This window comes from Cetorhinus maximus, chromosome 26, assembly GCF_964194155.1.
Source record: "Cetorhinus maximus chromosome 26, sCetMax3.hap1.1, whole genome shotgun sequence".
Taxonomy (NCBI): Eukaryota; Metazoa; Chordata; class Chondrichthyes; order Lamniformes; family Cetorhinidae; genus Cetorhinus; species Cetorhinus maximus.
This window is the reverse complement of record NC_135904.1, coordinates 20,677,781-20,704,312: the sequence shown is the minus strand read 5'-3', so window position 1 is coordinate 20,704,312 and position 26,532 is coordinate 20,677,781. Positions and strand designations below refer to the sequence as shown.

General features: G+C 40.8%; 1 protein-coding gene across 1 annotated transcript in view; it reads left to right on the top strand.

Moving 5' to 3' along the window:
- Positions 1-241: 241 nt before the first annotated feature.
- Positions 242-26,532, top strand: part of cgnl1 (cingulin-like 1) — a 140,672-nt gene continuing 114,381 nt past the window's right edge. Inside the window, exon 1 of the mRNA XM_078530314.1 lies at positions 242-669. The gene's annotated coding sequence lies outside the window, so the exon portion shown is untranslated. The remainder of the gene's footprint in view (positions 670-26,532) is intronic.

Sequence of the window (26,532 nt, the reverse complement as noted above, 5' to 3'; positions counted from 1 at the left end):
TTTTATTTATTTATTTTGTTGTTGTTGTTGTTGTCGCAGAAAAACCCACCTTCACCTGGGGGGGGGGAGACTCTCCCCGGGGCGCTGGGTTCACCTTGTCCATGAGCAGAGGCGCGCGCTCCATCTCTCTCTCTCCCTGGCGCGCGCTCCCGCCCCCCCTCGGCGCGCGCTCCATCTCTCTCTCTCTCCCTGGCGCGCGCTCCCGACCCCCCCCTCGGTGCGCACTCCCGCCCTCTCCCTGGCGCGCGCGCGCGCACTGGCGAGTTGGTCGGGGTCTCGCTCTGTGCGCTGACGCCGCTGCGGTGAGGATTTGGGAAGCGCTCAGCGGCTATTCTGACATTAGAGAGTCCAGAGAAAGCGCAACTTCTCTTTCTGTTTTTTGGGGGGGGGGGGGTGGGGGTGAGTGGAAAAGCCTCCCCCACCCAAAAAAAACAACCTCCTGCTTTAAATCTCAGCCAAGCTGCACTGGACAGGCTTGTCTGCTTTGCCGCCCCGCAGGGAAAGGCTTGAAGTTGTTTATTTTCTCCCACTTCCCTGCAACTTGTTGCCATTTGCATCCAGTTCCAGGAGCTGCCGACTCCCCCGGTCACCGGCGCTGATGGGCAGTTATAAATAAAAAGGCTGCTCGGGGTGTCGCTGGCCGCCTCGGAGCGGGTCGAAACTTTTTTGGTAAGTGCAGCTGTCCATTGCTTTAAGGTTAAAAGACTTTGCAATTAGGAATATTCCCAAGGTCACTGCTAACCAGACATCACACAAGGTGCTGGTGCCAGGTCGCAAACCTGCTGGAATATTCTCTGGGTTAATGTGTTCAGTTTTTTTAAAAAAAAATACTTTGCTCGATGTTGCATAAGATTTCCTCCGCCTTTATGGTGTCCTTTCCCCTATCTTTCAAGGTCTAGTTTTGGCTTTTATACAATTTTTTTTTTGGAGGAATGCAAATTATTTTATGCTTTGAAAACAGAGGAAATCTTGACTGATTTTCACCAACTTCACAGTCTAATTGGTCTGGTCTCTTTGTAAAGCTGATCTTTATTAAGTATGCACCAATCCCCCATTTGAATCTCAAACGCATAATTTGACCTAAGAGTGTTATTTAAATGTGGGATTTTAATCTAAAATTTTAATACATGGAGGAAACATGTTCAAAGCGTAAGCAATCCTATTTTTAGCTGTGCTTGATGTTAGGTACAATAGGATGCATTAAAAATGATGCATTTGGAGGAAAAGTTCACTCCAAATTCTGTATGTGTTTATAGTTTGTAGATACAGTAGTTATAAATGAACTTTGCAGTATCTGAAGATGTTTCTCGGAAATGTCAAATAATATGGAATGATCAGAAGTAGAGTGGCACCTTAATTATTCATAGATTTAGGTTAAACTGACATCCTGGATTTAAGTGAAACTGGCAGGGGGCTCCATTCTGTACCCAGCGCAAAACAGTATGTAAAGATGGTACAGGCATCTCAGCAGGTGAGTAACTGAGGCATATGTTCCAGTAAGATGATCTGGTTGTTCCCTGATCTGTGCTGTGCTGCCCCCTGGCCTGTGGAGATGGTGGCATAGTGGTAATGTTACTGGACTAGTAATCTAGAGGCTCAGGTTAATGCCCTGGGGAAATGGATTCAAATTCCACCATGGTAACTGGTGGAATTTAAATTCAATTAATAAATCTGGAATATGAAGCTAACCTCAACTATCATACAAACAAGGAGCCATCGGCCCCTTGAGCCTACTCTGCCATTTAACAAGATCATTGCTGATCTCATAACAACCTCAAATCTGCATCCTACCTACCCCTGACCCCAAGAATCTATCCACCCCTGCCTTAAAAATATTCAAAGACTCTGCTTCCACCGCCTTTTCAGGAGAGTTTCAAAGACTCAAGACCCTCTGAGAGAAATAATTTTGCCTCCTTTTTAAATGGGCGATCCCTTATTTTTAAACAGTGACCCCTAGTTCTAGATTCTCCCACAAGAGGAAACATCCTCTCTACATCTACCCTGTCAAGTCCCCTCAGGATCTTATATGTTTCAATCAAGTCGCCCCTTACTCTTCTAAACTCCAGCGGATGCAAGCCTAGTCTGTCCAACCTTTCCTCATAAGACAACCCGCCCATTCCAAGTGTTAGTCTGGTAAACCTTCTCTGAACTGCATCCAACGCATTTACATCCTTCCTTAAATAAGGTGACCCAATACTGTACACAGTATTTCAAATGTGGTCTCACTAGTGCTCTGTATAGCTGAAGCATAACCTCCCTACTTTTGTATTCAATTCCCCTCGCAATAAATGATAACATTCTATTAGCTTTCCTCATCAATAGTTGTAAAAATCCATCTGGTTCACTAATGTCCTTTCTGGAAGGAAATCTGCCATCCTTACCTGGCCTGGCCTACATGTGACTCCAGACCCACAGAAATGTGTTTGACTCTTAACTGCCCTCAGAAATGGCTGACCAAGCCACTTAGTTCAAGGGCAATTTGGGATGGGCAACAAATGCTGGCCTTGCAGGTGACCCCTGCATCCCATGAAAGAATTTAAAAAAAATCCTGGCTGACTTTGCCCCTACAGCTAGTCTCAGCTCCTCAGGGTTAGCTTTACTGCTGGGGCTATGCAACGACACAGGAAACACCTTTGGACGTATGTCAGGTAATGTCAGGATTGAGCTTTGTTACGATCTCCCACACAATAACATAGCATGTTGACACTGAATATCAAGGTTCACATGAGAACAAGGGCTTCTCGAACATAGGACTAATTTAGCAAGAAGTAGCTCGTTTAGGAATGAAAATTGGGGAGTAAAGAGGGGAAAAAAAACATTATCTCAGTTGCCACCTTGGCCTTGGATTTGTGTAGAGGTGTGCATACCTAAAGGGGACTTGCAAAGCTGTAACACAATGTACAAACACAGAATATAGCCTACTAGAGTAAAGCTTGAGTAGTTGATGAATGTCATTGAAACTCCCGTGTACGGTGATGGGTGTTTTTGTTTTGTACAATTTCTAGCATATCTTGCAGCTGGCTTGTTCCCAGGCCAATACTGCTTTTGAATTACAACAGCAGCCTTCCATTGTAGAGGTTGTCCTAACAAGCGTGGTGTTTAAAGCACGCTGTTGGATGAATGTAAAAGGATCTTTTATTTGAATCTTGGCTAGTCTGTTTGACTTGTGTGGTTTAGCAGTGGCTCAGTTGGTAACGCTCTCATCTCTGAGTCAAAAGATTGTGGGTTTCATGCCCAGTCCGGAGACTTGTGCACAAAAACCAGGGCCAGCACGGAACTGGGGGAGTGCTGCAATTTTGGGGCTACTGTCTTTCAATGTTAAACTGAAGCTCTATCAGCCTTCTCAAGCGATTGTAAATGATCTCATGGCACCATTTTGAAGAAGAGCTGTGGGTTTACCCCCAATATCCTGGCCAATTTATATCCCTCAATCAACATCACAAATACAGATCATCTGGTCATTGTCACATTGCTGTTTGTGAGAGCTTGCTGTGTGCAAATTGACTGTCACATTTCCTACATCTAGCTCATTTAAAGCTCTTGATTTCTGTCCATATCCTAAGTCACACTAAGACTTGTTCTTTTATCAGTCATCCTTGCTGACCAATATTGACTTCCAGCCCTCCAATGACGCCAATTTAAAATTTTTATCCATCATGTTTAAATTCTTTAATGGCCTCGCCCATCCCTATCTTTCAAATTCCCCAGCCTTACAATTCCCCATGATCAGAGCACTCCTTTCATACAAATCCCTTATCTTGCTCCCCTGTCTGTTGTCATGCCTTCAGCTCCCCTGGCTCCAGGAGTTGCCACACTAAATTCCTTCACCTTTCAGCACCATCCCCATCCTCCCATCTCCTTTAAGACCCTTTTGGTCAATCCTCCTAAAATCCCTTTGGCTTGATGACCCTTTTTATCTGATTATGCTTCTGTCTTGTGGTGTTCATAGAATCATACAATGGTTGTAGCACAGAAGGAAGCCATTTGGCCCATTGTGTCTGTGCTGGCCCTCTACAAGAACAATTCATCTCACGCCGCTCCCCTGCTTTTTCCCCATAGCTCTGAAAATATTTCCTCTTCAGATAATGAATCCAATGCTCTTTTTAAAGTCATGATTGAATCTGCCTCCACCACACTCTCAAGCAGTGTATTCTAAATTCTAACCATTCGCTGCTTAAAAAGTTTCTCCTCATGTCGCCATTGCTTCTTTGGCCACTCATCTTAAATCTGTGCCGTCTGGTTCTTGATCCTTCAGCAGTTGGAACAGTTTCTCCCTAAATACTCTGTCCAGACCTCTCAGGGTTTTTAACCTCTTTATTAAATCTCTTCTCAACTTACTCTTCTCCAAAGAGAACAGTTCTAGTTTCTCACATCTATCTGGGTAGCTGAAGTTCCTCATTTCTGGAACCATTCTGGTGAATCTTTTCTGCACCCTTTCTAATGCTTTCACACCCTTCCTAAAGTTTGGTGCCAGAACTTGACACAATACTCCAGTGTTTCATACAAGTTTATCATAACTCCCTTGCTTTTGTACTCAGTGGCCCCATTGATAAAGCCCTGGATGTCGTATGCCTTCTTAACCACACTCAACCTACCCTGCTACCTTCAATGATTTGTGCTCACGTACTCCCAGGTCCCTCCGCTCCTGCATCCCTTGAGAATTGTCCTCTTTATTTTATGTTGTGTCTCCCATGTGCTTCCTGCCAAAATGAATCACTCCAGTTCCTACATTACCACGGTGACTGTACTTGAAAAGCAGCTCATTGACTGTAAAGCGCTTTGGGATGTCCTGAGGCTGTGAAAGATGCTATATAAATATGAATCTTCTTTTAAAAGCACTATATAAATACGAGTTGGTGTGCAATCTAGAAATCTAATCAAATAAGATAGGCTGACACTTCAGGGCAATACTGAGGCATTGTTGGGGATGCTGTCTCTTAGATGAACCAAGCAAGACTGTGTGTGTAGTTCAGATAGATGTAAACGATTGCATGGCATAATTCGAAAAAGGGCAGGACAGTTATCCCGGTGGCTTGTTCAGCATTCCATCATATATTGATCTCATTACTGTGCACAAACTGGCTTTGTTTGTCCACATAACAGCAGTAATCTTTATTTTCAAAATAAATAATTGGATATGAAGCATTTTGGGATGTATTGAGGACATGAAAAATGGTGTCTAAGTATTACAACATAGCACGCACCAAATACACTCACAGTTAGTACTAATGAGTCCACCATACATGGTTCAGAGTTCAGGTCATTAGCATCAGGCTCCAGACTTGTATACAATATTACATTGCTCATTTACGCAGTTCATTTTTAAACCAGCTCCCTGACCTTAAGCAGGACATCGAGTGCAAAGTTAAGGTAACGGGCAAAGGCCAATACAATTAACTAGTACCCAATCCGACAGAAAAATCTTGGATGTTTATCACCATGGTTACAAGTGCATAATGTGAATTTATGGTAAAAGCTGAATTTAGGTGAATTCTTGATTTTTAAAAAAAACTTGTTTTAAGGCATGTGGGCATCGCTGGTTGGGCCAGCATTTATTGCCCATTCCTAAATGTCCTTGAAGATGGTGGTGAGCTGTCATCTTGAACTGCTGCAGTCCATGTGTTGTAGGTACACCCACAGTGCTGTTAGGGAGGGAGTTCCAGGATCTTGACCCAGTGGCAGTGAAGGAACAGTGATATATTTCCAAGTCGGGATGGTGAGTAGCTGGGAGGGGAACTTCTGGGTGATGGTGGTATTCCTTTGCCTTTTAGATGGTAGTGGTCGTAGGTTTGGAAGGTGCTGTCTAAGGAGCCTTTGGTGAATTCCTGCAGTGCATCTTGTAGATGGTACACCCTGCTGCCACTGTGCGTCGGTGATGGAGGGAGTGTTTGTGGAAGGGGTGTCAATCAAGCGGGCTGATTTGTCCTGGATGGTGTCGAGCTTCTTGAGTGTTAGAGCTGCACTCATCCAGGCAATTGGGGAGTATTCCATCACACTCCTGACTTGTACCTTGTAGATGGTGGACAGGCTTTGGTGGAGTCAGGAGGTGAGTTACTCATGGCAGGATTCCTAGCCTCTGACCTGCTCTTGTAGCCACAGTATTTATATGGCTAGTCTAGTTCAGTTCAATGATAACCCCCAGGATGTTGAATGGTCAAAAATTGGTTTAAATTCCCATTCAAAGACAGGGGAAATGTGTTTGGGGGGAGGGTAGAGTTAACATATAGTTGTAACTTCAGCAAATGTTCTGTAGTTTGATGGGTGCTAGATTTCCTGATTTGCTAGTTGGAACCTGGTGTTTGAAGTTAAAAAAGAAATTCTAATTCTAAGTTTTACTTTGCATCATCTTGGCTGTTAACACATATCGGTTTAATCCAATTAAGACTGTTTGTTATTTTAAAGCAAAACTTGAATTCCCATTTCTTTGAGCATTAGTCAGGGCTCTGAATTTTGCAGCTGAATATTCAGCAAAACAATTGCATTTGTTTTGCCTGATTGGTGGTTTTCTAGCAAGATTAAACTTTAACAGATTCTTCCGTTCAAATAACCTTTAATAAAAAAAGCTGATGGCTTTTGCGGATTTGAGACTTTTTCCTCTTTTTTTAACAATCCCTTTCCCGAACCTGTTACAGGAATTAGGTTGGCCGGCTGCTGTTTGGCTTCTCTTCCGTTCTTGATGTGTGAGTCAGGACTGTGAATGTCAGTGGGCGGTTGGTTTGTGGCAGATGTCACTGTTGAATTGTCCCTGGCCTGCTTTTGTACCACCATATGAGTGAAAAGAGATTGCTGGATGGATGTTGAAGCATAGGAACCCTGACTGGTGCTTTTCCCTCTTTGTGATCTGGGGATCTTAAAGCTATTTGGTACTTGGCTATAATTAGCTAAATCGGAAGGAATAGGGGATCAAATCTATCCTTTTTCTGCCTTTTTAAGCAACATTTATAAATTCTGAAGGCAAGGCAGATTATTGGCATTGTGTGGTGGAGCCACAACATTTGACCATTTGAGAGCAGTTGAGGGCAGTTACTAGCTTTCCAATTTTTCTAGTACATATCTTGGAACTATTAATAGAGATTGGGAAAAATAACTGCTTGCTGCTCATTAAGACTACTTCTAAGCTTGTCTTTGGTTCTCAAACTGTCCTTGGTTGGAGCTTTTTTTCTCTGCACAGCAGTATGAAAGCCATATATTCCTTCGGTTTAATAACTCGCTGCTCCACCCGAGTCTGAATAGTACCAGTAGGAGCTTACAGAAAACAGTACAACTCTGTTCTGAAGTCTTTTGCACTTCCTTATTTAAGGTTATGATGCTGAACCAGTAAACTAGAAGTTGTCAGTTCATAATGTCATCATGAAAACTGTAACATTGAATTATATAAATCTGACCACTTGTGGGCAGAAAGAAATCACCTTGGATGCAGCCAGGTTGTCATGAAACCAATTTGGTTCCCTCATGTTTTGCAGAGAAGGGCACCTCTTCTACCTGGCCAGGGTTATCTGTGACTCCAGTCCCACACTGTGGTTGACTCTTGATGCCTTTACAGGGGGGAGGGGGTGTGGCAGCAATAATTGCTGCCTCAGATCCACAACCTAAATAAGAAGGGGTAAGAAAACCTGTTTCCCTCTTTGCCCCTTCACGTTTCTTCAGATCAGCAATTATTTTATCAAATCCAACAGCTTTTCTAGTTCATAATCCTGATATTGGATAGCCCACGTTGGTATCTGGCTGCTGTTTGCTTTTTGAGTATTCCACGTCCTCCACCCGCCGCTGCCCCCCACCCCTCCAAGTTTGCACAGTAAATCTTTGCTGACATCCATTTTATGGTTTAATAATTCACTCCAATACTTTCCCACTGTTCTCAGATATCACTATCATCTGTGAAGAGCTTTCCTTCTGTCTTTTTAATGTGTCTCACCACAGGTAAATTAGAATTTCTTTTCAGTACTAGGAACATTATATTAGGCATGAACAAACCTATTTCTCTGTTTTTAAACAACTCCAAATCATTTTTCCAATGTTTTTCTCAAACACTTTCCGCTCCAGAACTCCGGAGCCAGTTGAACTCTCTTTGACCATGTGCTTCACTAGCCTTCCCTAGTGGATGATTCCCATTAAGCCTTTGTGTCAACATATTCTACCTAACTTTATACAAATGCAGCCCATCCAAAGCAGGTGACTTTTCTGCTTTGAGGACTGCCAACCTTTTAACAACATCCCCTTTATTTTCTTACCCTATCCAATATCAATCCATGCACTCTACACCCATCTTAGACTGTTATACATTTGCCCTCTGTCTGATCCCCTCCTCTTTCTGAACCTTTCTTTAATCTAGTGCTTTCCTCTCCCAGTCGTCTGTGTACTTGGTTTCTCCTCTCTAATGTTTCATTCTTGTATCCATTCTTAATGAAGGCAGTATCTATACTAGTCTTTTGAAAGTATAGAAAATGCTTCATATTCACTTGCTGTTGGATTTTGTATCTTTTTATGGTTGTATTTTTTTCATAAAATCCAAGAATGGGCACAGTACAAAATGAGGCTATTTGACTTGTGCTATCTCTCTGAAGAAACAATTCACTGAATGCCTCTCCCTCACCTTCTCCCTGTAGCCCTGAACATTCTTCTTTTCCAGATAATAATCCAATTCCCTCTTGAATGCCTCGATTGAATTTGCCTCCAATACAATCTTGGGCAGTGCATTCCAGATCCTAACCACTTGCTGCACGAAAACATTTTCCCTCAGGTCACCTTTGTTTCTTTTGCCAATTACCTTAAATCTGTGCCCTCTGGTTCTCGATCTTTCCACCAATGGGAACAGCTTCTCCCTGCCTACTCTGTCTAGACCGCTCATGATTTTGAACGCCTCTATCAAACCTCCTCACAACCTTCTGTTCTCCAAGGAAAACTGTCCCTTGGCGCTGCACTCGCTGTTCCCTCGACACTCCGAAGCGAATCAAAGGACGATAAGAATGCTTCGTAAACTATTTTCCAATGTGGTCCCATGTGCAACTTACCATAACCTTCAAGGGCCATTAGGGATGGGCAACAAACACTGGCCTTTCAAGCAATGCTCAGATCCCATGAAAGAACATATTAAAAAAGCTCTTGAATATTAACATGATCCCAGACACCAGCAAAAATGAAGCAACAATGTAGCAGCATAGTAACATTCTGTATATAATTTATTAAAGTTCACATATTATAGATCATAATACTTTTTAAAATTCGTTCATGGGATGTGGGTGTCGCTGGCTAGGCCAGCATTTATTGCCCATCCCTCACTGCCCTTGTTCAGTGAGGGCATTTAAGAGTTAACCACATTGCTGTGGGTCTGGAGTCACATATAGGCCAGACCAGGTAAGGAGGGTAGATTTCCTTCCCTAAGGGACATTAGTGAACCGGATGGGTTATTCTGACTATTGGCAATGGCTTCATGGTCATCATCAGACTTCTAATTCCAGATTTTTATTGAGTTCAGATTTCACCATCTGCCCTGGTGGGATTGGAACCCATGTCCCCAAAGAATTACCCTGGGCCTCTGGATTACTAGTCCAGTGACAATACCTTGCCCCTATAATATCATATAAATATGAAAATCTGTTTTTAAAGTGCTTTGTGAAAATGTTATTATTTTATATACTCATGCAGGTTTCAGCCAAGTTCTCCATGTTTTTTGGTGACTGGAAACTCAGTGAAGCCCCTCCCCACCACCCCCCAGCTCCCCACGCAAACATTGTAATCATTCCCTCTCCCCGTCACCACACACACATGCATATATACACACCCCTTGCCCACTCACTTAGCAGCCCATCTCTACCCCAGCCTGCCAACTCCCCCGAGCACTGAGATTCCGCTACCGTCCACTACTCCTCAACCCCTGCCCCAAGCCTGCTGGACCCCATCGAGACTTGGTCTCCGGTGTCCTGCTGCACTCCAACCTCGCTGCCTGCCAGGCCCCACCAAGTCTCTGGTTGGTGCTTCATTCCTTCCTTAACCAACCAGATAGAAAGATTGTGAAATTGCGCAAGGACCGAGAAGGAAATGTAAGTTAGTGTGGGTGAATTTAGTGTAAAATCAGGTGCAGAAGAAACAGATATAAATGCAGTAGAGGAAAAGGAAGTTTGAATGAAGGGAGGCAAAAAACAAAGAGATAAAAGGAAAGTTACAAAGAAACCTTTCATACTAAATTTAACATTTAAAAAATTTTCAACAAGTAAAACCTCTCTGAATCAGACAGCACCATTGAAATAGTTTTCAGTTTGAGAAAAAGTATTTGGTCGTAATTAATTCTTACTGCATTTTTTTAAAAAAGCCCTTGACAGGACATAACTCTCTCAGGACAGTTTAGTTTGTATCTACCACGCAAGCAGAGCAGTGTCAGGTGGCTTAATGCATTTCGTTTGTGAGCTGGATAGCACAATGCCCTTTTCGCAAAACTAACAATTGAGTGGCGCAACTGAGATGGTAACTTTGTAACTTTGGGAAGTGTTTGTCCCTCGCCTGGAATTGATATATAATTTATGCATAAATGTTGGCCAGCCTTGGTGACTAGCCTCACTGTTATTTTTGACCGGAAAACCTGGGCCATTATATATTATGACCTGAGTCTACCTTAATGTCAGGAAAGGTTTTGGTGTGAAGAAGGAAACTTTTGTTTTGGCACTAACCTACAATATTGTGTTGTGCAGTGCAAGATTAGAATTTTGCGATTCCATAGATGTCACGTGCTGAAAGAATTTGTTTGAAATGCCCAGCTTTCTCAACAGGCAGGACAATGGGAATCTTCCACCAGGCCATTTTATGATTTTATCATTTAAGATTTTTGCAAAGCAGGTTTCTGGTGACAAAAGGTGTTAATGATTTGGGCGTGCTTTAGATTCTTTTTCTCACACTCAGCTCAAAAGCTCGTTTTCGCAGATAAGCCTAAGCTGTTTATGAAACTGAAACATGGCTTTTAGCACAAAGTAGTCTGGTACAGCAGGCTACAGGGTGAACCCTTTGTGCCAATGAGGTATGCACTAAAAGTAATGCAGGTTAACAATTTACATTCTTCATCTCTGACAGCACAGCGATAGACAGCATTTCTCAGGCTACAAACTGTAGATAAAGTTTACGATGTAGAATTAAGCAAAAGGAATAGCCAAGACAGCACATTTTGCTGGACTATGGTGCTGAATTTATACAGTTCCTGTTTAAAAATAAACACCTTCAAACTCTGGTAGATTTTCAAATTAGCTTTAGGTTTGTACTAACCATTTGTAATCGAGGTCTTATGGGGCATTGGATTTTTAACTCTACTAGACTTGTTATGAATACATTAAAGTCATTGCTGGATGCAACTATTTCTCTATACTTTTAAGACCATGTTGAAAAAATCAAAAGGCGCTGTTTACAGCTAAATATAGCTATCAGTAATAAATAGGTTTCAAAGTGTTATGACGTGACAGGTGATGTGTGCCAGGTGGATCAAATCCACTAGAGAAACCTGATCACATGGTCACAACTGTTTCTCAATTTGTCTTTTTATTTTGTGATGTGTGCCCTGAATTCAGAAGTAATAAGACTGCTATGACTTCAGAGGTTTTTAGAAAACTAAATTAAACATTTATTAACAAAAGAAAAGATTTCAAGCACATACATAGGTCTATAAATTACTACTATAATAACTCCTAAAATCCCTAATTAATCTGGCTTCCAGTTACACCCCCGTTAAGGCAACAGTAAAAACAAATATATTTAAACAGACCCAGGCAAAGCAACGTGTCCTGGACAGTCAAATTCAAAGTGCGTTTTCTCAGCTTCAGTTCTGTAGACAGCAACTTGATGCACAGAGGCTGGAGGCTTTTCGCACTTGTGTTAGATCTTTGAACGCCTTCTCTCCTCTGACACATAGCCTCATCTCCTTTATACACATTTCTCCCTTTTTAATGCAAATTCCATTGTTCCGATATGTCTTTGGAACTTTACTTTTCTCATAATATAAATCTTTCATAGTACTAATTTTATCAGTAACCTTTGGGAAAAATAAACACTGTTTGGCTTAACTTCTCCTGACTAGGTGTAACAGCTTACCATCTCGTTGAAATTCAAGCTACTCTAATTTTTCTAAAAATGCAAATTTTCCTTACACCTCACATTCTTCAGCCGTGTTTACGTACTTAGCATTTCAAACCTAGCTTCTTGTTGATGACTCAAAGCCTCCAGACCAGCCATCTCCAATTCAATCAGGGATCAGTTACCTCAGTTGGCTAGATGGCTAACGTGTGTTTCAAAATAATGTCAGCAGAGTGGGTTCGTTCTTTGTTCTGGCTGAGGTAGACTTGGGATCTGTCTCCTTGCCTTGCCTAAGAGTGGAAGACAATGGCAAACCACCAATGACAAAAACTGTTCAAGCAAACAGTTCAGGCTGAAGCATCAGCAGACAATGAACCCAGGACCAGCCTTCAAGCAGAGCACACATGAATGAATTAAATGAATGATGACAAGCTATAGATTCCCATGAAAAAATGTTAAAACAGTCACTCATGAAAAAAATCACATATTGTATCTCTACCCTGTCACAATATTTTGATTTTATTCCCCCATTGCTTTCTGGAACCTATGGAATTTCACCACCTCATTGTATGAGATGTTATAGGGGAATGGGAATCATGTCACAAGGCATTGTGCCTTAGGTCCCTTAAGTTGTACTTAGATACATGCACTGACTGTCGACTAGTCATGAACCTAGTGGAAGGCAACTTTGAAAATATCAGTGAACTTCACTTTGATTTTTTTTCTTTAGTAAAAATTTTACCATGCATATTCATATTTTCTTGACTAGTTCATCTCAATTTGAACAATCCTTTAACAAATCATTTATAATCCTCCATTTGATGAATAACATAATCCTCTATCGCTCGATGTCTCAAAGGATAATCATATTCCAGTATGAAGGAATTCTCACAGTTTGTGGGAAGCTCCAGTTGGCAGCCTATTATTGATTTGAAAAGATCGAATTTTCTGACTACCTTCCTATAGTTTTGGCTTAAGATAATATTCAGTGCAAAGATAGCACGATTTTGAAAAAAATTGGAAGAATGTGGCAGGCTAATGCTACAGGCAGCTTTAACGTGATCTGGAAAAAGTAGTATAATACATTTGAGAAGACTAATGTGGAATGAGATGTGGAGGATGGAATCAGTTGAACTTAGTTTTATTCTGCTGAACTGTTGAATCTGAAGAGATACAATTCCTTTTACAAGACCATTGTCTCTCCCATCAAGATCTATTTTCAACAGCCAAGTTTTAACTTTTAGACTCCTTGTGTAGTATCAAGAACTTATCACCTAAATTATCGTATTACCATGGACTAGGCTACCTCTGTTGAATACATATATACATTTATAGATTTAAACACTATATCTGGGCTAATGGACTCTCGGTGATAGGTAGTAGTTTAAATCCTAAGAAGGGAAGAAGACGGCTGAGTGGGTAGCAAGCAAATCATGGATGATGTTTTCAAAAAAGCTCAGTCGTCAGGGAATTTGAAGTACACAAAACTTTCCATTCTATCAAGGATCTTTATTCCTGGCTAGGTGTTTTCTCTGAAATATGTAACTGTGGGTTAATATATGCAGTTCCACATCTATCTATAGTACATTTAAATCTCGCCTCAGTTGCTGTGTCAATGCTTTCCATTATGAATTCATTTGCCTACATTTATAATGGAAACTGGTGATGAAAGTTGTCACACTGGTATTGCAAACTTTAGTCATGGTTGACCGTGTAGCACTTTAGGTTTGTAGAACCAACTCCTGACCTGCACTATAGATAAACATCTGTGCTGCATCCAACTCTACTTCTCTGCACCTCAGATAGATGTAAGTTTTGTCAAGATATTATATAATAAAATAGGATGGCAGGTATGTGTTTCCTATTTCCTAAATATTTTTAAGAAGAAAATACGCATTTAGAATTTTGAATTGTGCACGTTGCAGTATATATCGGGAAGAGAACACAAGGACTTTGTACGTTAGTTCAGAGCGTACAGGATAGGCACGAGTAAAAAGGTGGTCTGAAGAAATTGGGATGGCTTGTTTACCAGCTGATCCCTGAGACTAAATTCTTACCTGTGATCCTCTGTCACCCATCCAGTTTATTTTTATATTGCACAGACTATTTTTTAAAAAAAACGCTATCACTTCTTTGCTGCTGGCTAATGATGCAGAATGACAAAGAAGATCAGACATAGGGTTACGATCCCAGTAGAGACCGTTAACATTTAAAGAGAACTTTGAACTCTCAGTGATTAACTAAAAGAACTACGCCACAAGATTTCACATTTTAAACAAAACAAGCACTGCTAGATTAACACTATATTTTATCATTACTTATGTTTTAAACCCAATTCTACTTTTACTTCCACCCAAGAGTTTCCCTGTACGTTAGAGAATCTTGAGGGTTCATTCACATCTCCTATGACCAAACCTAGGTATGCCACAGCTCTCTGGAATTCACTTTGGTTCTCCATAAGTGTTCCTGTTCTTTGAGGTATGAGATCTCATGGGGATCCTTCCACTGACTTTTGGCTAGACGACTTTCTACCTTTCCTTCAAAATCTCATGATTGTGGACTCTTCAACTCAATCTTAGGCTTCACTCATTCTTGCTTAGTGGTTTTTATATCAGGATTAGTCCCCGGTTCCTAATAGTCCTCTGCACTGGTTCCACAGCTGCCTTACAGCTCCTGGCAGATTCCAACTCTGCTCTCTCCAAGCTGCAACTAGGCCAGCTGCCTCTAGAATTCCAACTATTTATTTTTTTCTGTTTGAAATCACAGAGATAAAACCCAAAACAAAAAAAGTACCTCCCTGCATAACCTATTTCCATCGCAACGTGGCATGCCTGGGAGGTCTCCAACAAAATGTAAACTTTTACCTTCAAAACAACCCTTTATTCACATGAATAATTTATATCTCTATTAGAGCTAACAGCCCTCTTACTAGACTTACTGGTTTCATCAAGAAAACCCATTGTTTACAAAGTGCTTTCAGAGCTTCTTTTGATCTGAGAAAACTGTGAATAATTGAAACGTCCCCAGTTTACAGTCCAACTTCAAAGCCCATTTTAAGAGGCCTTGAGACATACCTTTTCTACCAAGAGGTCCAGAGAGGGTGTCACCCAATGTTTAGGGTTTCCCCACTTCCAACTCTGACCTTATTAAATAAGGTCTGTTCGATTTTCACTTAATTTAAGTTTTATTCACTGGCTCTGCAATCGAGTGTTTCCAATTATCTACGTTTCGAAATTCCAACTCCAAACTAAAAGGTATATTTCTAAAATATATGAATTATGAAATTAGATTTGTAACAATAATCCTGTTCTTAATAGATGTTGAATTGTGGAGAACTTTCTGTCATCCATAATTGTAAAATGTCGATTTAATGCATTTCTAATTAAACTGTGTAAATTGTCCAATATATGTAATTTTGAAAAATGAAATACATTCCAAAGTTCTTTCTGTATTGGAATATAATTAACACTCAGTGCTTATGAGAGACAATATCCCAATTGTTTAGGGTCCCAATAGTAAAATGGATTGTATTGCAATCCGATGACTCTCAATTGACCAAATACCAATGCTGTTACTTCCATAGGCGCTAATTAGTTCAAATGTTCTGAAAATCGTTCTTCCTCCACCTTTTAATGAGAAGTAAATTTTAGATCTGCCTAATGGCACCTTGCCAATATTTATAGTACAAATTTGCTTCATGGCCATGATGCAGATGTCAGATGTTTTGTTCAGGTCACGTATGAAAATACACAACATGACCAAAAAAGAGTCTTGCAACACAATAAAAGAAAAATTTTACAGGGTCGAAAGTCAAGTATACTTGGATTAAAAGTGGCTATTGTATTGCAGTGGATATTGTTTCTGTAAAGATTAAAGCTGGTGCATTACTCATCCATATTGTTCAAGTTTCCTTTACAAGTCTAAGGAAGTGATTGCATTCATTTTTAATGGATTTGGCAGGACACCTTGTTTTAGTTGCCGTTTCTCTTGTAGTTTGTTTGAATGTATCAATTAATTACACTAAAATAGGATACAGGATTTTTTTGTAACTATATGTACTGGTTGTTAATTATAGGGAACCAAACTTTCATAAGAAAAGTAATTGAAAACACACAATTTCCACCAGTTAGTGTATGACGAGCACGATGTGAATAATTTTTGTATTTTGTGATGGCTGTCTTGCCTACCCAGGTTCCAACCACATCACCATTAGAAAGAAGCATTTGAGTTTTTACAGCGCTCCAAGGCCCAAAATGTTGTACTACATAAACATGCCGTCACCTAATTGTTTGAGACCTTGGCACACTCACAATATTTTAAGCATGGGAAATAAATCATTTTCCCTTCTGGCTGTATCTCTTTTTGTTAAGGAAGCTGTGGTTCTTAATTTAGTTTTTTCTTGTGTAATCCCTAATGGATGTTGGCTTAATTTCATTTTAAGTGCTCCAGTTTTGGCTCAGCATCCATTCTCCTTATGGCCTGCAAAACACCTAGGGACATATTTTTTACATTGAAAGCATAATATAAATGGAAGTTGTTTTGTTACAATGGTTAATTAATTGTCAGACACACAATATAGCACAGTGCAAAAAATTGGGGTATACTAATTGAGTTTAGACCATGGGAAGGATTTTGAGTATATTTGGTGTAGAAACATTTACATGCTTGCAGGAAAAGCAAGGATTTGCTTAATCCAAAAAAGATTTACACAATTTGAAGAGTTTAGGCCTGCTAGGGTAGCCTTTTTTTTTGGTTAGTGGCACAGATTATGGTACAATGGGCAAGCTGCATAACAAAGAAGTGAACATTGTCAAAACACTTAAGCAGGAAGTTCCAACTCTATAAGTTAAGCGTACATACATAATGGCCTGAATTTTGTGGCGGGACTAATGGTGAAGCTATCAGTATTCATTGTTACAGGGTAAATAAGAGAGCAACAACTGGCGCCACATGTGCAGTAAAACACCAAATTCAGGGGGTGCTGTATGATTTGTCCTGCTCCTTCTCAAGCTTTGTCACACTGGCACCTCGCTGAGGGACTCGACATTTAAACAGAGGTCAGACATGAAGTTACTCAGTTAACTGTAGTTAAGCTTGTACATTAAAGCGGACGTGAAGTTTTAACAGTGTGTTCTGCCTCTATCTCTTTCAACCCCATCTTTCTTTCTCTGTCTTCATTTTGCTTTCTGTACAAGATTTTACATAGAGTTAAATGTTCTAACTTACACTTCCTGGTTTAGATTCTGTGTGGCTCAATAAGAATTCTTCATTCTGATTGTTTGAAGAGACATGCTGCTGTTTGCCTGCCCATAAAGGCACCAGATCCCCTGGAGAGAGCACTGTACAAAAATGGATCTTTAATTGTTGTGGAAAAGCCCACAATAAGTCACTGGACAGCTGTAAGCATAATAAATAGTGAGTGTATAGCTTCACTGCTGTTTGAGAAGTCATAGGAAACACTAGAGCCATTTTGATTTTAGCAGTTTTTTGCATTTAGCAAGAATCTTGACGTTAACTGTAAAATTGAGCGAGTGAATTTGAAGTAGATTTGGCAGTTGGCAACCATTTCTGAGTGGAGGGCAAATTGAACTGAGGGAGCAGAGAGATTTCCTCTTTTGGCCGCAAAATTGTCTAATTATATAGTTTTGCTTAAGGAGAGAGAGTTTCTGGTGTGTTCTCAAGTTGGATAGTGAAGACTTGCATTTTTGGGGCTTTAAACAGAAACAGAAAAACTTGTAAAATAATTTTTCATTTCACGTAGCAATTTTTATTCTGCTTTGAGATGATTGATTGCGCTCTGACTCTGAGCTGATCATAAGACTCTGATCACACTTCACTGCACACGTAGAGGAGCCTTGGAGCCTCCTTAAGCATTTCTTGCCAATATTTGCTGTTATCTTGGTGCAGCTGTGCTCACAGAAGGGACTATTAGATATTGATCAGAACAGGATTTACCTGTCCTTAACAAAGGACACTGAGGTTTTTAAAAAATTTATTCTTTCATGGGATATGGGCATCGCTGGCAAGGCCAGCATTTTTCCCCATCCCTAATTGCTCTTGAACTGAGTGACTTGCTAAGCCATTTCAGAGGGCAGTTAAGAGTCAACGACATTAGTATGGATCTGGAGTCCCAAGTAGGCCAGACCAGGTAAGGATGGCAGATTTCCTTCCCTAAAGGACATTACAGAACCAGGTGAGTTTTTAACGATAGTTCCATGGTCATCATTACTGAGATTACCTTTCAATACCAGATTTTATTAACTGAATTTGAATTCCACCAATTGCGATGGTGTGATTTGAACCCGTATCCTCAGGGCATTAGCCTGGGCCTCAGGATTCCTATCAGTGACATTATCACGACGTCATCTTCTCCCCCTATCCACTGCTTTAGCTAAGATCAGGTAATGAAATGCAGATCATGCATTCCCTGAACTGTCCTGCACTGTATTGCCACGGTACTAGCTTAATAAGGTGAGCCATCAGGTGAACTTAACTGTTTTAGTTATTTACTATGGGAACTCCTGTGGCTTTGCTCTTGGAAAGTTGGGCAAAGCAAATTCTTCTCGGTGCATTGGTGATCTGTTTATTGGTTTTGCGATCTACAATGATGCCAACATACGAGAAAAGACCCACACTCCATCCAGTCTGTCCCATACAAATGTGTCGCTTTGTGAATCACAATACATACATTGCTCACAATGTATCACAATACATAAATTCCTCTCTGACCCCCTTAGATGATTGAAGCAAGTGCAACACTGGGAGTTTTTCATTAATTGCATCTAATGATATGCAGAGAGGTCTTGTGCCACAGTGGTAGCACCTCCACCTCTGGGTCAGAAGCTCTGGGCTCAAGTACCACTTCAGGACTTGATGGTCATGGAAGGTGATTCATAACACAACCAAGACAGGTTAATTATCAGGCTGTAAATTCTTCCACTACCCCTGATGGTAGGTGGTCAAGAGTGGGAGAGTTTCCTGGTCAGCCATACTGCAGAAGGCAATGGCAAATCACTGCAGTACTTTGCCAGTCATAATCATGGACCAATCCGATGGAAGTCCGTGGTCGCCAATGATCTCTTAGGGCATGGCACCTGAAGGAGGAGGAGTGGTAGAGTGGTGCAGCTGTAGGCATCACTGTGTACAGTAATGCCTAAATAGGGAATGTGTGTCTTAAACAGCAAATTTAATATATAACAAATATTTGAAGAAAGGGTAGAATTGTATTTAGTGCCTGCAACCTCAGGAACTTCATAATTTCCAGTTTGATCAATGCAGATTGTATGCAATAATAGGTTAAACCAGCAGTCAGTTTGCCACTTCCCTTTGTGTAAAGCCCTACCCTAGCTGCTGTTATTGTTCACCACCTATCAATGCATTAATCAAACCCAGATACGAGATTCATCATGACTCATGTTAACACTTAAAAAGGAGTTTTAGGCTATTAAATAAAACGATGTAATGTATTCTTAAGTTAATTTGCTACAGGTGGCGTTATTAAATAAAAAATTGTTTCACAAGTTAACATAGCTATGCCACATAGTAACACCATCATTTGGGCAGTTTAGCATATTAACCTTTCATCTAGATGAAAGCAAAATACTGCTGATGCTGGAAATCTGAAATTAAAACAAAAAATGCTGGAATAACTCAGCAGGTCTGACTGCATCTGTGGAGATAGAAACAGAGTTAACATTTTGAGTCCAGATCAGCTCTGAAGAAGGGTCATCTGGATTCGAAACATTAACTCTGCTCCTCTCTCCACAGACGCTGTCAGACTTGCTGAATTTCTCCAGCATTTTCTGTTTTTATTAACCATTCATCTATTGGGTCTGGCTTTGAATCTAACCCAGTTGGATAGGATGCAAGCCACTTTCACGCTGACTCACTTAGGGCAATTTTCATTCCAGCACCTTGTAGGTGTAAGAGCACAGGACTGGCCAAACAAAATGCAGAAAGGTAGCTGACATACAAATAATTCAATATTAATTGTGAACCTCATTTGGAGAGACCATAAGAAAGGCTAAACTTGGAGATGCAATAAGCCATACAGCTGTAGAGTTGAATATTCCCCTGAAGTTCTTACCCTCTCTGCCTCTCTTTCCTGCTTTAAATGCTCCTTTAAACATGTCTCTCTTACAAAACTTTTGCCCATCTTCCTTAATATCACCTTATGTGACTTGGTGTTAAATTTTGCTTTGTAATCCTCCTGTGCAGCTCTTTAGGACATTTTACAATATTAAAGGTGCTATATAAATACAAATTGTTATTGTTGAGGTGCGAATTATCACTTGATGTAGAGATAGTGTACTATACGGTGGATATTCTCAGGCTGTAAAAAAGGTTTTTTTATAAAGTTGGTAGTTATTTCCTATAATAAGTGTTAACCTTTAGCTGTCAGGTTTTTATACATCGCACACTACTAAGATTTGTGTGTGGTTAAGTATGCAGATATTGTGTAATATTTTTCAGCCACAAATAGCTTTGACTAAAAATATAGACCTAGATGGATTAATGAGAATTGTTCCACTGGGGGTGCACTACAGATAAATAGTTCCTTTCTACACAGAAATGGAATTTGGAAAGATGATGACATTGAAAGTTGTTGTGTGGGTATTTAAGCTGCTTTGTAGAGAAATGAACCTTAAACATGTTTATTTTGAGCTACAGGATGTTATCAACCAAATGAGTGCCCTATTCCCTTGGCAATATATACTAAATAATTAAAAAGAAACACTGTCAGTTATTAAATAAGAGTTATTAGTTTAAGGGATTTATTGTTTTAAGGCAACAGTCTCTTCAGAGAATGTACTTTTTCTTACTAATTTTCAGGGCATGCACGTGCAAGTTTAAAATGTGCCCCATGAATGTTTATAAAATGGTTTTACTCTCAAAACAATGGTGCAGAGCAATCTGCAAAATAAACATGCACATGCTGTTCTCCCATGCTGTTGATTCTCTTTATCTATTGTTGTTGCACAAGACAAACAAGACATTTGTCATGCAGTGCACTCACTGGCTGCTCCTCAAAGCAGAAATCAGTCTGTTATGCCTGGACATGACAGGCAATTCTAGAACAAAAATAAAAACACCTGGAAAAACTCAGCAGGTCTGGCAGCATCTGCGGAGAGGAACACAGTTAACGTTTCGAGTCCATATGACTCTTCAACAGAACTAAGTAAAAATAGAAGAGAGGTGAAATATAAGCTGGTTTAAGGGGGAGGTGGGACAAGTAGAGCTGGATAGAGGGCCAGTGATAGGTGGAGATAGCCAAAAGATGTCATAGACAAAGGGACAAAGAGGTGTTGAAGGTGGTGATATTATCTAAGGAATGTGCTAATTAAGGGTAGAAAGCAGGACAAGCAAGGTACAGATAGCCCTGGTGGGGGTGGGGTGAAGGAATTGTAATAGGCTAAAAGGTAGAGATAAAACAATGGATGGAAATACATTTAAAAATAATGGAAATAGGTGGGAAAAGAAAAATCTATATAAATTATTGGAAAAACAGGCAATTCTAGATTTAGTGATGTGTAATGAGGCAGATTTGATAAGGGAGTTTAAGGTGAAGGAACCCTTAGGAGGAAGTGACCATAATATGATAGAATTTACCCTGCAATTTGAGAGGAAAAAGCTGGAATCAGATGTAACGGTATTACAGTTGAATAAAGGCAACTACAGAGGCTTGAGGGAGGAGCTGGCCAGAATTGACTGGGAGATGAGCCTAGCAGGAAAGACAGTGGAACAGCAATGGCAGGAGTTTCTGGGAGTAATTTGGGAGACACAGCAAAAATTCATCCCTAGGAAGAAGAAGCATACTAAAGGGAGGACGAGGCAACCATGGCTGACAAGGGAAGTCAGGGACAGCATAAAAGCTAAAGAGAAAGCATACAATGCGGTGAAGAGCAGTGGGAAACCAGGGGATTGGGAAGCCTGCAAAGACCAACAGAGGACAACTAAAAAAGAAATAAGGAGGGAGAAGATTAAATATGAGGGTAAACTAGCCAGTAATATAAAAGAAGATTGCAAGAGTTTTTTTTAGATATATAAAGGGTAAAAGAGAGGCAGAAGTGGACATTGGGCCGCTAGAAAATGACGCTGGAGAAGTAGTAGTGGGGAACAAAGAAATGGTGGAGGAAATGAATAGGTAATTTGCGTCAGTCTTCACGGTGGAAGACACGAGTAACATCCCCAAAGTTCAAGAGAGTCGGGGGGGCAGAGGTGAGTATGGTGGCCATCACCAAGGAGAAGGTGCTAGGAAAACTGAAAGGTCTGAAGGTGGATAAATCACCTGGACCAGATGGATTACACCCCAGAGTTCTGAAGGAGATAGCTGAAGAGACAGTGGAGGCGTTAGTGGTGATCTTTCAGGAATCACTCAAGTAAGGGAGGGTCCCAGAGGACTGGAAAATCGCTTATGTAACCCCCCTGTTTAAGAAGGGAGTGAGGCAAAAGACGGGAAATTACAGGCCGATTAGCCTGACCTCGGTCGTTGGTAAGATTTTAGAGTCCATTATTAAGGATGAGATTTCAGAATACTCGGAAGTGCATGGTAAAATCGGGCAAAGTCAGCATGGTTTCATCAAGGGGAGGTCATGCCTGACAAATCTGTTAGAGTTCTTTGAAGATGTAACGAGTAGTTAGACAAAGGAGAGCCAATGGATGTTATCTACTTGGACTTCCAGAAGGCCTTTGACAAGGTGCCGCACAGGAGGCTGCTCAGTAAGGTAAGAGCCTAAGGTGTTAGAGGCAAGGTTCTAGCATGGGTAGAAGATTGGCTGTCTGGGGATAAGAGGGTCCTTCTCAGGATGGCAGCCGGTGACTAGTGGAGTTCTGCAAGGGTCAGTGTTGGGATCACAACTTTTCACTTTATACATTAATAATCTAGATGAAGGAACTGAGGGCATCCTGGCTAAGTTTGCAGATGATACAAAGATAGGTGGAGGGACAGGTAGTGTTGAGGAAGTGGGGAGGCTGCAGAAGGATTTAGACAAGTTAGGAGAATGGGCAAAGAAGTGGCAGATGGAATACAACGTGGGGAAGTGAGAGGTCATGCACTTTGGTAGGAAGAATAGAGGCATAGATTATTTTCTAAGTAGGGAGAGAATTCAGAAATCTGGAGTGCAAATGGACTTGGGAGTCCTAGTCCAGGATTCTCTTAAGGTTAACTTGCAGGTTGAGTCGGTAGTTAGGAAGGCAAATGCAACGTTGGCATTTATTTCGAGAGGACTAGAATATAAAAGCAGGGATGTGCTGCTGAGGTTTTATGAGGCTCTGGTCAGACCACATTTAGAATATTGTGAGCAATTTTGGGTCCCGTATCTCAGGAAGGATGTGCTGGGCCTGGAGAGGGTCCAGAGGAGGTTCACGAGAACGATACCAGGAATGAAAGGCTTAACATATGAGGAGCGTTTGAGGACTCTGGGTCTATACTCGATGGAGTTTAGAAGGATGAGGGGGGATCTGATTGAAACTTACAGAATACTGAAAGGCCTGGATAGAGTGGACGTGGGGAAGATGTTTCCGTTAGTAGGAGAGACCAGGACCCGAGGGCACAGCCTCAGAGTAAAGGGAAGACCTTTTAGAAGAGAGATGAGGAGAAACTTCTTTAGCCAGAGAGTGGTGAATCTATGGAATTCATTGCCACAGAAGGCTGTGGAGGCCAGGTCATTGAGTGTATTTAAGACCGAGATAGATAGGTTCTTGATTGGTGTGGGGATCAAAGGTTACGGGGAGAAGGTGGGAGAATGGGGTTGAGAAACTTATCAGCCATGATTGAATGGTGGAGTAGACTCGATGGGCCGAATGGCCTAATTTCTGCTCCTATGTCTTATGGTCTTATGGACATGAATAATCTGGCCCCAGTTGAATTTATTTTTCTCCAGAGATCAGTCCCACATGCCCAGGTGACTGCTACAGCTTGTACACTTATGTATTGTTTTATCACATTGAATATATTGTGTAAAGCAGGGCTCAAAATTTGTAATTTCAAAAACGCTCTTTAAACACTCTAGCTACAGAAATTCTGATTGATTTAATTGCTTCCCGAAACTTCTGGTTAGCTCTTCAGTGTGAACTTGGTCATGCATCAATGACCCAGAGTGCACTAGCAGTTGGCATTAAGTTCACCAGCTCCTACTAGCACATAAGTGGACTCAAAATAGTATAAAGCAGCACAGGAAAGTGGATCCCACAAATCCTCTTAAAAATAAGGCACCCTGGAGTAATGTTGAGACATTAATCTAATCTGGTTATATAACCAGATAGTTTACAATTATGCAAACTTTGTTCTACTGTTTCTCACCAATTGAATTATTTGATTATCAGTGATGTAATCACTTCCATATTTGTTGGGAAAGGTGAACTTTTGTGTTTGAACCAAAGAAAGCTTTTTGGGAGATAATGCTCCTGCTTTGTACCCCTAGCTTTAGCATACAGAAGGTAAATCAGATATAGCACAGCATACTTGCACAGTAAAGGCTGTTTTCCCTATCTTTAAAAATGGTAGAATAGCACAACATAAAAGGTTTTTTAATTCGGCTCATTTTGCCAGTGCTGGCTTCTCTGCCAGAGCCGCCAATTAGTCCCACTCCTTTATCTTTCCCCACAGCCCTGCAAATTTTTCCCTCAAGTATATATCTAGTTCCTTTTTGAAAGTTGCTGTTGTGCTTTTACATTGAGTGCACTGCGCCAATGTGTTTTTTTTCAAATGTATCAACAGTATCTAGTCAAAACTTTTTGTGGATTGGGGCTGGGGTGGTGGGGGTTGGTGGTCTCCAGACTCCCCATGAAATTAAATCTTGTGTCTTCAACATTTGCTTCCCTTTTAAGGTTTCCATAAACTGACCCAGCATTCTTTGAATCAAGGTTACACTCTGCATTCTATTGCACAAGCAGTGTATTTACTTGCTTTCAATATCAGTGTTTTTTGATTGTCAAATTTTTGGAGCTGTGTACATGGACTTCAAAAAGGCATTCAATACAGTGCCGCACAACAGACTTGTGAGAAAAGTTATAACTCATAGAATAAAAGGGACTGCAGCAACATGGAGACAAAATTGGCTGAGTAATAGGAAGCAGCGAGTAATGGATATTTGTAATGTAATGGATATTTTTTGGGCTGGAGGAAGGTTTGTAGTGGAATTCCCCAGGGGTCAGTATTGGGACCTTGGTTTTCCTGATATATATTAATGATCTAGATCTTGGTGTGCAGGGGACAATTTCAAAGTTTGCGGATGATACAGAAACTTGGAAGCATTGTAAACTGTGAGGAGGACAGTGTAGAACTTCAAAAAGACATAGACAAGTTGGTGGAGTGGCAGGTGAAGTTCAAAGCAGAGAAGTGTGAGGTGATGCATTTTGGTAGGAAGGACCTGGAGAGGCAATATAAAATAAGGGGTACAATTCTTAAAGGTGTGCAGGAGCAGAGGGACCTGGGTATAAAAGTGCATAGATCATTGAAGGTGGCAGGACAGGTGGAGAGAGCAGTTAATAAAGCATATAGTATTCTGGGCTTTATTAATAGGGACATAGAGTACAGGAGCAAAGAGGCTATACTGAACATACAGGACACTAAAACAAAAACAGAATTACCTGGAAAAACTCAGCAGGTCTGGCAGCATCGGCGGAGAAGAAAGGAGTTGACGTTTCGAGTCCTCATGACCCTTCTGCTGAAGGGTCATGAGGACTCGAAACGTCAAGTCTTTTCTTCTCCGCCGATGCTGCCAGACCTGCTGAGTTTTTCCAGGTAATTCTGTTTTTGTTTTGGATTTCCAGCATCCGCAGTAGTTTTTTGTTATTATATAGGACACTAGATAGACCTTCTCTATAGCATTGTGTACAGTTTTGGGTGCCACATTTTAGGAAGGATGTAAATGCATTGGAGAGAGTGCAGAAGAGGTTTACAAGAATGGTTCTAGGGATGAGAAACTTCAGTTATGAAGATAGATTGGAGAAGTTGGGACTGTTCTCCTTGCAGAGGAGAAAGCTAAGAGAAGATTTGATAGAGGTGTTCAAAATCGTGAGGGGGCTGGACAGAGTAGATAGAGAAAAATTATTCCCGCTTGTAAAAGGATCGAGAACGAAAGGGCACAGATTTGAAGTGATGTGCAAAAGAAGTCAATGCGATGTGAGAAAAAAACTTTTTCATACGACGAGTGTATTGGGTCTGGAATGCATTGCCTGGAAGTGTGATGGAGGCAGGTTCAATTTAGGCATTCAAGAGGGCATTAGATGATTATTTAAATAGAAACAATGTGCAAGGCTGTGGGGAAAAGGCAGGAGAATGGCACTGTGTCATAATGTTCATTCGGAGAGTCGGTGCAGACACAATGAGCCAAATAGCCTCCCTCTGCACCGTAACAATTCAGTGGCTCTGTGTTGGCCTTTTTTTGTTAGTTTCCTTAATTTGTGTGCCCAAAATTATTGTACCTGGCTTATTACTGCCATTTCAGAGGGAAAAAAACATCCAGCAACATAGTAGAT